A 16,245-nucleotide genomic window follows, 5' to 3' on the forward strand; every position below is an offset into this window, starting at 1 on the left:
GCCACACTGGAAACTGTGAGGCAGTACTTGGAGTTTGGTAGACGGCCACAGTATATCTTCCTCTGCAGCACACCGTGGCACACTTTGATTTGTCTGACAGTTATATAGCTATCTAGGGCTCGCTTTCATCTCAGTAGCAGGCTAAAGTATTTTTCAAGCTGTAGCGTTTCTGTTTTATGACTGTCCAAGTGCTGCAAAGTTCTGCTGGTATTGCTATAAAAATCCAGGGGAAAAACTTAAGCTGAATTAATTCTGGACAGATCATGATTCTCCATGGGTTAACTGGACTCCTAGCGCTGACTCAACCAAACCTGGCCCCTTCCGTCTGCAGAGTACGGGTTACAGCCCAGTTTAGATACTGGGGAGTGATCTCTCTCAGGGTTTTATTCAAGTAGGTATTTTGCCACCAGCACACCTCTTAGACCGTAAACCTTACAATCCAATCCACAACTGAGCATTTTCTTTTTACTTCTGCAGAGTGCCTTGTGTAATCCTTGCGCACTGTGGAGCGTTTCCCTTTGTTTGCCCTAAAAACCAGAATAAAACCACATGGACTTTGACTGATACCAGTCAGTACATCCTGTCCCAGCAGATATTCTAACCAAGCTAGAACAGGCCAGAAATTTCAGAGAGTAAGATGTGGCTATTCCCAAAGCTGGACAGACACTATCATTACAGCCAAGGTAACTCCATAGGTTAACAAAACCTTTCTCTCCCAAAACTAAGGGAATCGGCACGCAAAAGCTGAAAAATGGAAAATTCAAGGACAACCAGAAGGTGTTTGCTGTGACACCTGAACCCTAAAAACACACTGCGTTGCTAAAAAGGCTAGAGATGCCTACCTAGCAAGTTTAGACCATCTGCTCTCAAATGTGTAGCCAAAACACCGCTGGCTGTGAAAACCTCAGCGCAGCAGCTTTGTGAGGGACTCTGAGACAAGTCTTAAATGACTTTGTGTTTCCTCGAGACAACTGCCTTTCCATCACATTCTGGAGATTCCCCGGAAATGCACATCCCCATCAACACATTGCAAACGCTCCAAAATCAGCTCTGTCAGAAAGGAAAACACGTGTATAGGTTTGTAGTAATGTTTGTAGGGTTACATTTTATGTTAAAACTAAATAGCTGATGACTAGTCACGGGATCATGCCCCTCAGTTGGGGGTTCGCTAGGGCAGCACCCATAACAGCGAGTACAAGAACTGGGCAGGCTGGCCGCACCCCGCAGTGCTTTGCTGACACGCTCACCCTCGCTGCTCCGAGAAACGTGCGGCTTCAGGACCACGCATACAACATACCCACCTGTCGGGTCTCACACGAGTACGTCGGCTTGAAGCCCACGTGAGTGTTTGGCACCCACACCACCTCGTGGCAGTGAACTCCATGCTGTAACTGCACTTTGTCTGCACAACTCGGATTCCAACTGTTTTCCTCTACAATGTATTCAACTGCCCACTATTCTTATATTGTCAGACAAATAAATTGTTTTTCCCTTTCTACATCCCTCACGCTGCACAACGTTACAGCTTCTCCTGTACCTGTCCCCAAGGGTCTCTTCTGGAGGCTGCCATCAGGTGTCCCCAGGTTGCTCCAGACAGTTCAGGGATGATACCAGTACGTGAGAGCCCACAGTTACCTACGCGTATCACACCGTGCACTGGGATACGTATACACAGCACACTGCCACAAAGGATTTCGTGCTCCGCTGGAAACGTATTAGAATTAAGTGCAAAAATACACATTCACAGGTACTAAGAGGCACATGGATTTTGACCATTTCAAGCCATAAAGTTAAAAGGCTAAATGTACATAATACACGATTTGCATTCAAAGAACTTATAGTTAGGAGAGAGAAAAGAAAAGGTTACCTGAAGTCTTAAAGAATCTTCATTTTAAACCAGATAAATGGTGTGTTACTCCAGCTTTTTTCTAACTTCCTGCGTGAAATCTCAATAAATTAAACTTCTGGCATACTTCAGTTCCCTAAGTTTTAGAAGATAAGAGGAGACCGGTAAGAAAGAGGAATACTATCTCCCGATTATCACATCTGCATTACGAAGGTACTCTTGTATAGAAGTCTCAGGTTGAAATCCATACTCACTGCTACTTTCACTTCTTTCTAAATTGCTGTCCTCCCAAGATGCCATACGTAATATCACAAACAGAAATAGAGATTAAAGAAGTCTTGGAGCAGAAAAATCCCCCCAGTCCATGATCAGCCCTCGGAGATGGTCAGTTCCCCAGCAATAAAACACGGTGCCTCCCTGTACAGCACATGAACGGGAACCAGAAAGCTTGTTCACATTCAGTCCAAGTTTGTGTGAGTAGCTTTGGTAGCTGATGAGGGGCTTTTGGATTGTTCTTTTTGATTGCTCTTCTGATTAAATTTACTTTTTTTTCAGCAAACAACACTGATACAACAGCTATGATAAGAGCTAATGATACGTGATGGCTTTGGCAGGACGGATGAACATTTGAACAGGAAAAGTTACGAACTGCAAACTCCTACCAGCACTGCCGTCCATTCGGTGTCTAACACTAAACCTTGCTGCGTTTAATGCTGATCTGTATTTTTAGCTTTGAAAAACAGCAAGAAAGCTCATGGCTGGGCAGAATATGAATAATGGGAATGACTGTACATGTGTCACCACCTTAGCCCCCCCCCCTCACTAACAAAACCAGAACAACATGTAAATAAGAATTTGTTCTTGTTTTCTGCTAGATGATAAACAAACAAGGATGGCCTTTTATATGTAGTAAGATTGTAAGTCAATAAACTTCTTCAGCAGGGTTTCCCATTTTCCTTCACATTATTTTTCTGAGCTAAACACAAAGCCAGTCAGAAATGCTCCTTATTGCACAACGTTTTTCACAGTATTGCCTCTAACCCAGAATTTGAAAACGTAAAAATGCACAGCAACTTCTAACCAGTACTGCAGGCCAAAAGAGTGGAAAAATAAACCAGGTGTGAGGGACTGCAAAGACTTCAGGGAGGGTGACTCTGTGCCACGTTGGTGGGGAAAGAGATCTCAAGGACAGCTCAGGATTCAGAGGATGAGACCTGGGAGAAAGACCTACTAAGTTTTGCTTCTCTAGAAACCACAGAGTACAGATATTTTAGCTTTCCCATTCCTACCCTACTCTGAATCTCTGTACTACAAAAAGCTCCCACAAAGCAAATTTCAATGCTGGGTCTCAAAACTAGTGATTGTTTTGAACAACACTGCATCTTTTCATTTTGTTTTGCCAAATAATCCAACTCAAATATACCTAACGCCCTGTGACACCAACAACGGTGAATACAAGACAGGCCACTAACTCCTGAACACTGCACAATTCCATGAGTTTCAGGGAACTCGCTCATAACCTCCAAAAAGTAAAAAGCTTCCTTTTACTTAAAACAAAACTGGTGGACAATTAATTTTCAAGGCCAACACTCTCCTTAAAATTCTCCATCATGGATGCTCCTACCTTTCTTTAAGGGCATTATACAGAATTATAAAGACAAATATTGGTCAGGGGTCAGGAACGTAAGATACCGCTCAAAATGGAGAATAGCCTGCTTAAAAACACCAAAGCACAATTTGTTTTGCTCTAAATTACCCACTTTTCCTGCTGCACAGCCTCCCAGCTGCTGGAGGTGCGCCCTTCGGTATGGGATGGCAGAACAGCCGCTCCCATACACCGCTTCACACAGGCTGCTGTGATCACTGCCTTCTCACTGCTCCTCACCCTGCCCCTCCACGCTCCCATGCGACGCAGGAAGTCTGTGTTGATACACATGATGTAAGTTTACTCTTTATGTAGACACACCTGTGGATAGATCTTCTACATTCAAGACTCACTTAACAGAAACAGAATTATATCATGCAGAAAACGAAGCAAATGCTGCAGACGACGACACGGGGTGACTACTATAGACACTGATCTCCACCAGGTTATGTAGCTGCAGCCAACCAGAGACCCATCCACTAAAATCGCTGTAGTTACCCTGGTGTGACACCAAAGACAAAGAAGGTCCGTATCCCTTTTCCCTCACCAGGTCAGCCTTGACACGGCTTTGCAAAGAGTATTTTTACCAGTTTACACAGAAGTGAAGTGCCAAACCCTCACCCCACCCCAGTTCAGGTCCAGGCTTTGCCATCACCACAGAAATGCGGTCCAGACTGCCCACCAGCATTTGTCACTATTCTTTATTCGTGCTTTGCCTTTTTATCCCGTTCCAGTCCCTAAACACTTCATGACATGATTCAGGGCGGCACCACTCACCAGGAATCGAGGTCAGCTGCCCAAATTCACATGTCTCTCCTCCCAAAGCTGGGACATGGACCTCTGCTCCACGGAGAGAGCAGAACCTCGTTACACATCGCTGGCAGACTTACGGGGTTTCTTCCGTGTTTGATGAGACAGGAATATGGGACTGTGAAATCTAAAAGCACAAACTGCCGGAACTAATGTAAAAACCTGGGGTGCCACAGTGCAAAAGATTATTTTGGTGTACAACAGCTGTGGTTTACAGACACAGTGCCAATGGACGGCACTCAAGAAGAGCAACACGATCACAAAACCAGTAATGCTCAACTTTATACTGCATTAAAAATACATACACTGTGCAACACTGTGTCAGAGCTTAAGGCTGCAGATGCTCCACAACAAAATATATATCTTTCTTGTCATGTGGGTAACACCAACACGGCCAGCAGTGCTTCAGCTGGCCTCTCCAGCCCCAGACAGCAGGACACGGCATGCGTTTAAGTAAAATAGTGCTTACTCTACAGAGTACAGATTCCACACTTAAGTTATTGGCTAATCACCTGTCACCATCATTTGAAACAGCACTTCTGTTTTCCCTGCCTCGCTCTTTGGAAAAAAAAAAAAAAAAAAAAAAATTTATAGGACATAGAGACATGGACAAAAGCTTGTGCATTCTTCATGCAAAGCTGAGTGCTTCGCAATCATCTTGAAGCCAGAAGTGTGAGCCATACATTCATGTTTCATTAAAGCAATGGATCACAACACGGAGCTCTTTATAAAAAATGGAGTAACAATCTGGTTGTTTTCTAGGTGAAAGGGCACTAAGGATGTGCTCAAAAAAAGACGCACTGAAGTCTGTGGAAAAGCCACAGAAGTTACTCTGGAGCACTAAAGTATCCTGGCTCCTTTGTGATGCCTTCCCAGGCTGTTCCTGCTCCAGCCATGGCCGCTGCTGAAAACCATTTGGTGCCTGTTACGACCTCCCAGTGCCCCTCACTGGCGCACACCCGGTCACTGATGGACCAGTGCTAAAGGAAAAGCCTGAGCCAGAGCTCACAGGCCAACACGTCTTCAGCCCCAGGACTGCTTGTAGCCTGCTCTGTGCCTGGCACCTGGGCTGTTTCAGGGCTTCGCAGCAGTCACACGAGGGTTCCCACTGTTATACAAATAACAGTTACATTTTCCAAATGCTGTTGATTTCCTTGCCTGTACTGATCACAGGAAGATTTCCTCTCGATGCTTATTCCCTGGGAGAGCAAGGTTCACGCTCGCTTCTCCCAAACTGCAAGGCAAGATACAGACCATTGAGAGCAGCTCGCACGCCAAACTTCAGATGCTCACAAGAGCCGGCAGCTGCTTCCAGAGACATGTCATCAGCCTTACACGCTGCTGCTAACAAAACAATCAGAGGTCAAACCAATATTTGTATAGAACAACTGTTTATCTCCATACTTAGAGATAACACTCACAAATATTTAGCTCCCTTAAAACCATTTTAAACAGAGTAGTCCTACCCACTGGTGAGTTTTGCTGGAATATTAAACAGTCGCTTCCTGGAGTACCCTACAACTTTCAGGACAATCTGCCTCTATTCAGGGTTGAATAAACCACACGAGCCAGCCCCGCTCCCCTCCGCAGCAGCGCAACCCACCGCGGGTCCTGCCTGCTCCCAGAGGGGCTCGCAGCACATCTTGTATTGTTCTTACCAAAGATGCCAAGCCTACAGACCTGCTTTGAATTTCAGCTTCTCCGCTGCAGCCTTACAGAGGTTTCCACTGGAATGTCCCTCGGATTCCCAGGCTTTGATGATGTTTCAATAGCACAATGAAAGGCAGGTCCTCGCCACAACAAAAGGCAAAATTCCGTGTTTGAATACGTGGAATTCTTTGGCCCCGCAGAACATGTGTCACTCAGGATGGTTTTTTTCCACAGATTCTGATCTTTCTTGGAGCGAGTTCCTGTTGTGGATCAGTAATGGTATTTGCTCTGATGCATGGGATCGCTATGTGAACCCAGCTAAAAATTACACTTGGTTACACAACGGAGGTACAAACATAGTAAATGAAAAGCAGTAAACTCCTGAGGAGCTACTACGACTGTTTGTCACAATTACCCACCCACACCACAGAACACACATCACATTTTCCACAAACATTTCACTTTTTTCAAGTGGATGTTAGGTATTTGTGAGGAAGCTCCTACAAACACTCCTCTAGTATAAAATCGGAATTTTATATTTATTTCCTATGTATTTTCAATCAGACTTACTTTAAAGCAGTTCTTGTTTCAAACTGTGTTCAAATCATTCCATGAATGTAGGCAAATATGTTTTAATAGATTTTTTTCTTACAAATGCAGATATACTGTACATAGTGTAGGTATACACACATCCTTTCACAGGGGCTCCTTTAGCCTACCCACGCAAAAATGTTTCTAATGGCAAAGGCATAGAGCGGGAAAAGTTTTCTCTAAGAGTATTACAGTAAATAGGAACAGCCACATTCAACAAAATTATGTTGCCAAAGAAATGGCAGCATCCTGACTTCCCTTCAGACCTCCTAAGCTGATCTATCACCTACACAAATCCCCAGAGAGCGCCTTCTGAAGTGCCTGTCCATCCAAAAATCTCCTCACCCAGCCAGCTCCCGGGAAGAAGCCTGCTGCTCCCGAAGCCTGCGTTCAGCAAGGCCGTGCAAAGGTGGACGCCAGCCCTCTGCATGGCTGGGAATTCCACCAACATCTCAGATTTCCACTGACAAACCTCTGCTCAGTTTATTTTAATTCTCTTCCTTCCCCAGCAGGAAGATGCACTTCGTTTAGACAAAACTCTCAAACTGAATGCAGTTGTGCAGCACATCTGGGATCAAACAGTTCTCATGGCTTGGATGGGATAAGCAGGGAGCAGGTAAAAGCAGATTCTGCCAGATTTGCTAAGAGGGAGAAACGTTCTCCTGGGCACTGACAAACGGCCTTCCAGGATGGATGCGGTGGCCAGGAAGGGGAAGGGAAAGACACCCCTACAGGATGACCCACCTTCTCCCTATAAGTGATCTGGGACTTGCATAGCAAAAGCAGGAAAGAAGCTGAAGCAGATAAAACCATGTTTGCAAGTCCAGAACCATGTGGCAGGTTTGGGCTCCCAGGCTGGCTGTTTCGTGTGCCACAAGTCTTATTACCCTGTTTTGTTGTGGTATCATTGTGTGCATTTTTTTTTTCTTTGTCTGGTCTCTACCTCTCTTCCTATTTTTAGTGAGGTTTTTTGTTTGCTTTTTTGTCTTTTATACACAATCTCTTTTTGAGCTAGCAAACTAAAAACTTGACTGCAGTTGCCTCTGGAGCATGCCTACTGTCAGATACCAGCAGCCAGCCATCATTACGTTAAGACAAAAAAAAAAATACAGGCTCCCACTGCTTGTGTGCAGAGACCCTTGCGATGTCAGGAAGCACCAGGCTTCTGTACGTCACTTGCACCAGCACCCAGGTGAGAGAGGACCATCCTCAGCGAAGGTCAGCAAAAGACAGACATCTCCCTGGAACATAATCCAAACAAATTCAGAGATGAGAAGGCTCCTGGGGACAGCTAAAGTGGTCAGTACCCAGCAGCCAACCTTTGGGCTTTACTCAGCACAGCGTTACAGGGGTTATCATCATAGATCATTCTACTTGTTAGCCTCACCGGGCCAAAAGGCCTGTGATTTAGCTTGCTTTTCTTTAATTAAAAAAAATCCTTTAAAAGTCGCTTTGATATTGTCATTCTTGCTAGAGGGGCTGCTGTATGTGTGGGTAATTCAGGGCTTTCCAACCCCCTTTGTTTTCAAGACCCTGCAATACAATGCAGTTTTTCCAGCTATACCAGCATTGCTTTGGTGCTAGTCAAGCCCATGGACCATTCCTTCATGAAGCAAGGTCAGCAGACTGCCTGAAGAAGCTGAACAGACTCCCTGGGTATCACCGCTCAATGGCCAGCAGGAGAGTCCACAGGAGGCATGCAGGAAGGACAGCGGGCAGGCCCGCGGCATGGCCTCTGGCACAGGATTTCCTGCACCTTGAAGGCCAGCAAGCTCAACAGGCATGGAGTCCTCAGTCTACTTGGGGAAACCCCAGGCGAACAGCCACAGCGTCCATTACACAGCTGGATCAGGCCAAACCCCTCTTTTTACACCTAGGGATGGTTCAGCGCCAAGGCATGAGTAGTGGCCGACACGAAACTACCAAGACAGAGCAAGAACTGGAACAAGAACGATCAGTGGCTGCAAGAGAAGGGGGTTGGACTATTTACCAATGTCAAACTGTATAAATATCTACGCACTTTTGATTGCTCAACCTGCTGTGTGTAGGGCTCATGTATTAAACACCAGCTCGCACATTCCACAAAGGGTTTGGAGGTTTTTTTTTTTTCCTTTTCTAGGCTGTCAAAAAGGATTTGGATGAGGTCAGTCTCTGAACACAGAACATTAAGTCTTAACTCAAGGAAGGACGCGAAAGCTATGTATTCTACTATACAGCATGCTGGCATATTGTGTGCAGTCTGATTTGTTTTATTATGAACAATTACCAGCTACAGCCAGGGCGACCTAGTGAACTGGCTTTCTGAAGCAGTCATTAGTCACAGCTCAACAGACAGCATTATACAGTAAAATTCCGAGTCCTGTGAAGTAAGGGACAGTTATCAAACAGTTGAAAAACCATAGACTAAGCACAAGCAGCCCTGTGCCTGCCAAGGGGGGAAGAAACCTCATGAAATCTGGAATGTGTTTCTACTTACTGTCCATCCTAGTAAAATAAAATGATCTCTCATTTGAGCATATGGTTCTGCTTAGACAAGAAACTGTATATATTGGTCTAAATCCAGAATAGCCTTTCTGACATATTACTCAGTATTAGAAAATCACTACAACCTGCACGCTCTGTAGCAATTCCTAATGCTAAGTGCAACAAATCTGCAATGATCCTCCTCCTCCCCCTCTCCTCTCTAGCTTTGTCCTGTACCTGTTTGCTGCTTCTTCTCTCTGCTTTATACCTTTTTCCACAAGGCCAGCTGAAAATGTCTTTCCCCCTTCTTTTCTCCACGCTGCTTCCATCTTCAAAAAGAAATCACAACTCTTCCCCATGAAAAGCCTTCCAGCAGCATCCCAGAGTTCCCAGTTTGTACGGTAACCTACTGATTGCACACAGGTTCAGCTTTCAAACAGCAAACACCTCACGGATAATCCACACACGTACGTTGTACGGCATTTCTATGTGTTAACAGATTTCTCAGCTTGTACTCACGCATAGTCAGAGGGACAGAGGAACATCCAAACCTTGGGGGCTGCTCAGGTGACAGTGGAGATGGAGTCCCGGGTCCACAGTGCCCCCGGAAAGAGGGCAACGATGGCTGGAGAATACCCAGGCCAGGCCAGCATCCACACAGCTGCTCACCCAGGGGTTAAGAGCTTGTTGTGCAGTTCAGCAACACCCTCATTCTCCTGGAAGTTCCCATCAAGTGTCAAAACACAGAAAAAGAATTATATTTATCTGAGAAAGAAGGAGGCTCTGCACATCTTGGTCAACGAATGGGACCTCTCTGAAGAGGAGCTGGTTGACATTTTTCTAACTGTATGTTCCAGCTGAGAATGAATTTTAGACATGATCCAAATTTTCCACGGGAACAGACTGATTTTCAGAAAGTGGCATTGCAAAAGAAATATTGATCTGAAACATTTCAGGGAGATCAAAACATTTGAATGGGGAAAGCTCAGTTTGTAAGAATGGATATGGATGGGAAAGGAGGCTTTGCCAGAAAACCACTCAGCCAACTGGGCCTGGGCTGGATCCAGCTACGTCAAAGATAGATCCAGCACTGCTAGGCTCTTCTTCAGCTGACAGAGCTGCACAGCCACGGCGAGGACAGAACAGTTCCAAGGCACTCGCGCTGAAGACGAAAGGAGAGCCTGGTCCCGCGGGGTCCCCGAGGCATGTCGGCAGCACGACCCCCGCCTTGCTGCAGGGAGCTTGGAGAGAACTGCAAACACCGTTGCACAAAGCACAGCAGAGAGCTGTACGTCAAGCAGCACAGTGTGAAAATCTAACCTACGGCATGGTAATGCCATCGTACAGAAAAATCAGTGGCAAGGATGGTCCACAACACTCCTAGAGAGCTCCTGCATCTATTAGTTGAGACTGGAAGAGAGCCTTTCCTTGAAAAAGCAGCTTCTTAGCTAAGGAAGATAATGTTTACACACACCAAGCAACAGGTAAATACAGCTGTATCAACAAATGTGCTAAAACAATTTTTTTATTTTTTTTTTAAAAACAGAGTTCTTCTAGGAAAGCATTAGAGAGAATGGCAAAATCCCTCCCCGCTACTCAAAAGGAAATTATTCCTTTGGGACTATGTTCATCTCTGTGGATTACAAGGTTATTTCTGAAATTCATCCCGGCTCCTAGTTCCTATTTAATCTGCCACCCAGCAACTCAAGTCTGGCTGTCTGAAGAAACAGGCAAGATCACTCTCACTAGAAGGTTAAAAGCTCTTTCCATTTCAAGATACAGAGAACAGAAGGGGTGATCTCTTTCAACAAAGAAAATATCACCGTGCCGTGAGGTCAGCATCCCTTCTGCGCACTGGAAAACTCCGTCTGTGCCAAGAGGACAGATTCCTTCTGCATATGAGAGACTCCTGTGGACCTCAGCCAAGATCAGGGTTTGTGCCAGGGATGAGGGAGCCTCTATCACTTGTGTAGTTATTCTAGAAGAGCTTCAATTATCTGACAAGGCTAACACATTGGCTGAGGTTAGAGGGAGCAGCTTCATAACCTCTTGATTTGGGAAAAAAAGTGTATTTTTTTAGAGTAGACACCTTCATCTAACCAGGGCTGAAGCACAAACCTGCTTCCAGGGAACACTGCCCATCAGCTGAAGCAAGGCATAAATATAGCGAGATAAGAAATCATTACACTAAAATGTATTCCTCAAAAGGAGCCTTGCAAATCAGTTGACTCACTTGCATTCACAAAAAAAAAAAAACCAAAACCAAAAAAAACTCTATGTAGACAAATACATATATATATTTATCTCTATATAACCTTTGAAATTAATTACTAATGCAGACAGCAAATAAGCTTATCACCCTCAGGACGAGGCACAGGGGCCTTTCAGCGGGCAGAAAGCTTCAACATCCAGTCCTGCAGTAAGAGTTTCATTTGCAAGTTAAAATCCTCGTTTGACATGGGATCTTTCTGAGGAAGCCTCGTACAAACGGGCACTGACTATAGCTTGTAAGAGCTAACACTGCTCAAATAACGCACGTGGAGAGGGGACTGTCTCGGGAAGAGCAGTATGTTCATTCCGCGGGAACGGAGACCACAGCACTCCCTAGACAGGCAGCCAGCAGAGCACCTGCACTGGCGACAAGAACACCAGCCGCAGCAAATCAAGTGCCATGGGATGAGAGGACATTTCCAAGAATAAACGCCGGTGTTTCCTGCTGACTTTGCTGAATAATTTCTCTGTTTTGTTCTGGTGAGATTGCGTTAGATTAGGTAGACTACACCATAAATTAATCATCTTTACCAGAGAATTACTTTTTCCACCAACTAAGGCTGAGATAAGTCCTTCTTCCACAGTGAACAAGCCCAGCATAGAGCAACATCTGCTTTATCAGCCAGAGTTTTTGTCTCCCTCTCCTAACGGAATTTCCATGGGATGCACTATGCCACTGGTACAAACCTCACATTGCTCTGAGCCCGAGCGCACACCCCAAACTGATTTTAGTCCCACACAACCCTTGTGCAGAAACGCAACGTGTGCACCAGGCCCACGGCGCTTCAAACCTTTCCCCCACACCTGCTTGGATTGCGCGGGTTCATGCCCTGGCCGTGCGCCAAGCCTGAGCTCACCGCGGGCAGCTGGACCCCCCTGTAACACATCACAAATCCTGACCGCGCTGCGGCCGTGCCGGCGCTTGCAGGAGACGCGGCGCTCAGGGCATACGCCGGCACCTTCCAGATGCGCTTGTTCCTGGTCCGGCATCTATCATTCAGCAGGAACCGGGGCCCAACTGGGAGGAAAGAGCCAGATGAGAACAACAAAAAGGAATAACACAGCATGGGAGAAAGAGTAAAGCTGGCACTGGTGGCGTACCACACAGGAGGAGGTTATGGAGTGAGGCAGCAACCCAGGCTGTGAGCAGTTGGACTGGAAAAAGGACCCCAGGGGACCTCACGACTACAGATGGAACTGGGATGGCAAAGCTGGGAAGGGAGGGTCAGAGGAAAGGAGCAGGATTTGGTAAGGAATGAAGGTGGCAGGGAGAATAGCAGAGATACATCGCAGTCAGTCTCAGCCTGGCTGTGGAAAGAGGCAGGGGAACACATTGCTCCCACAACACAGATATAGATCCTGGGACCGAGCATCCTCCTCCTGCCACCTTCTGCCACAGGAGAGCGATTCGGAAGAGGGCACGGAGAGCGCGGCACTGCTGCTCTCGACAGGCAGATTACTCATCCTTCAGAAACGTCTCCTGCGGATAACTCTGTTTTGTGGACTAGCAGCGAACCAAACCTTCCTGTGACAACAGCCAGAGCTTGGACAAGGACAACCAGAGGTCAGTAAGATGTGGGGGAAAAAAACCTGCAGAGATGACCTAGCATTTCACAGTAAAAGCCAGCTAAAGTTTACCATCCACAGCTGTCACACTCTGGGTGTTCACCAGCTATCATGAATACTGTCATCATCATCTCACTGTATCTCACCATATTGGCAAAGCTGCCTTCAATTACAGGTAACTGGCTAAAATAAATACAAACCGGGTTAAAGTCAAGTTTAATTGCTATGTACTGCTCTGTACTTACAAAGCTGTTGTGCTAAAGGTGTTGCAATAGAAACAGCAGGTATAAAAAAAGATCTGATTTATTTTTACGGCAAAGCGTGATGCATTTCTGTGCTTGTCTCCAACAGCAAGGGACTACTTGATGAATTTGGGAAGTCATTCAGTGATACGATTTATGTTACACATCAGCTGAAACATTAGAGAGAAAATAAAAAATAAAAAAAAAGAGGAATTACTTCCACTAAACGAAAAAGAAAAACCTTCAAACATACACACAAAAAAGCCACCACCAAAAAACTTGATCCACACCCTCAAATCTACCCTTTCCCTGGCACTTCTGTGCTCAGACCAGACAAATCTCTCTGTTCCAGCTATATAATAAAAAAAATCTTGCTAGAAATTTTGTGATACAGATCTCTATGAACAGTAAGAAGAGAGGCAGAGGAAAGCAAAGGTGACTTGCCTGGCAGGAGGTGAACAAAAGACCCAGGCAAAAGCCCTGTCTGTAACGTACCCACCCACTCCTCGCTGCACTCGAGAGCCAGAACACCATAACCCCAAACACAACCCCAGCTGACCTGCACTGTACTGAGCCTCTAAGCTGTCTCTGCATCTGTAGCTTCAATGGATTTTGTCTTCCTGCTCCATCGGCAAACCCTACCATGAAGATGAAGGCAACATGCAAACTGTGGGTGGAGTAAGTACACAGCCAAATGAGCACAAATTCTTTCAAGATGAGACCAGAAACATATGTGAGCCCATACTGCCTGAATTGGAAGCATGTCGATTTTCATCTCTTCGCCAAAATGTTAGAAAGTGAATTTTTACCAGATTTTAGAATTTCCTGTTACATAACAGGAAACTTAAGCCGTGTGGGAAGCTCTGGGATGCTACCCCAGCCAGCAGGCACCTCAGTGCGTATCCCTCGGCTTTATGCAAAGGAAAAGGAAGACAAATACCACGGAATGACAGGTTATCCCTTCTCATTTGACTTAAAAGCAAGATGATCCCGATTTACTGAAAATCACGAGGCTTGATCGTACAAATCAGTGTCTGATGCAGTGTCCCTCATCTCCAGCAACCAGAAAGAATGAATAGCAGGGGAGTGGCTGATTCAAAGATCTGGAAAACAGTGATGTATTAAGACTACCAAGACCAAACCAGTCTAGCCCCAGTTTAGTTCAGACAATGCCACTGCCAGCCAAAGTCTCATCAGTGACCAGAATACAATCAAAGCTACATTTAATGTGTTAATTTTTAAAATTTAATGGGATGTCTAGCATTAAAAACTGAAATATAAATTAAAAATTAAAAAAAAAAAAAAAAGAGAGAAAAAACACTCTGGGCAACCGTGCACTGGACACAGCAGCAGCAGGAAAAAGGCACCCGTAGGTGCGGCTTACGCAGCCCTTCCCTGGATATCTTCTGCCAATGCAGGAATCAGAGGCCACTTACAGCTGACCAAATGAGCAAGTGACAACAGGAGGGTCAGAAAAAAATTAATTTCTGCAATCCTCAAAGCCAGGCTCCAGCACTTTGCTGTGCACAAGCGTCTAGTTTTCTCAGTAGAAAACCAGAAGACAAACACATTTCATAAATATGTGTTATTATCTTAACTCATTTGCTTTTTATTACTGGTAATTTAATAGTATTTTCAGTCCTCCAATGCCTGTTTTTCAATCAAGCCCACTGCAGTCAGAGGAACAGTTTGGTTATTCACGCTGATGACTGCGGAACTAGTGTATCCTTGCCCATCCTCACAATTTGCACAAAGTTGGGACACCTCGCCTGGCGCACGGTCATTTCTCTGCCTTGAGATCCTGTCCTGCCGGTGACAAGGAGCCCTCGCAGCTGAACGGCAGCAGCGGGGCTGAAGCGGCATCACTAAATCCCCAGGGCCAGGCTCTCTCAGGCTATGCCGTGACTTACTGCAGGTAGGATTTGGTTTCTGTTTTTCTGAGCCCACCTCTTCAGCAGACGGGAAAGTCTGGTTGCTCTGGCTGTTAAATACCAGGAGTTTGGACTGCTGTTTTGTGTGCAGTGACCATTCTCTACTTCAATTTAGCAACGGTTTAATGCCTTTTTCTTTTTTTTTTTTTTACTGTTCTTGAAGCCATCCAACAGTTCCCTCAGACAATAAAGTGAAATGTAGGCTGATCCCTGCCCTCAGTACAGGCTTTCAAAGATAATAGCAGATTTCTATGGGATGGGATGTCAGAACGAAATGACTTCTCCAGCAGTCAAAGGCTTAGTTTTTAAAAATACTCTTTTCCTGTACCCTCTGAAGTAATACAAGTGCAGTGCAAGCACCTCCTCCCCTTCCCCCCAGCTCACTGTACCTGCTGCCGATGGCCAGGTTGATGTTCCACGGAAATCATTTTAAACAATCATTTACTCCTGTCTCTTCTTTACAGATCCTAACAACTTTGTCTCTTCCTCCCTTCCAACACCCTCCTTCTGCTCCGACATAACAATAGGTCTTCCCAACACCCCGAACTGCTCAGTGAAATGGAAATCAGCACAACCGTTCCCAACTTACACACAGTTTTGAAGCTTTCCGATCTAGAGAAAAACATGCACACCTCAAGTTATTTTTTCCAACTGTTACTCTGATTAAACCTCTTACCTTTGTTTATTTACACAATATCTTTATTCATGTTTAGCAACAGTTCTTGGGGTCCCTAAGGGAAAGAAACAAACAATATTCCTCCTTATTTCTGCTAACAGTGGGTCACTCTTCGTACTCCTCTATGTCAGTGACACTACTGGCATATTCATTATTATTTCCATTTGAGCGTCACTAAGAGTTTCAAACACGGGATCAGTGCTGAAATAGCCGGTTGGCAAATACTGCAGGAGACATCCACGATGTGGTTATTGAGTGTCTTTCACCGGCATTTTTAAGCACAGTAACATTTCCAACATTGCAATGCTGATTTTGCAAAGCAGAGTTTAGGGTCAAAAGCAGAACTACTAAAATGTTCATATATAAAACACGCAACAAATCGGACCCCAGCACTAGTGTCCACAGTAAATGGCTTCACAGGATTTCTCACTCAGAGGTCTCCACGTTAGCGACTCCTCTCTTCCCTGTGTGCCAGCCAAGAGACAGTCCATGCCACAGAATTTTTATCTGCTCGCTATACATCCAGGTTTTTAACTAGATCTCTGTATGGCAGG

Source organism: Chlamydotis macqueenii, chromosome 14 (genome assembly GCF_036417535.1).
Source record: "Chlamydotis macqueenii isolate bChlMac1 chromosome 14, bChlMac1.mat, whole genome shotgun sequence".
Lineage (NCBI taxonomy): Eukaryota > Metazoa > Chordata > Aves > Otidiformes > Otididae > Chlamydotis > Chlamydotis macqueenii.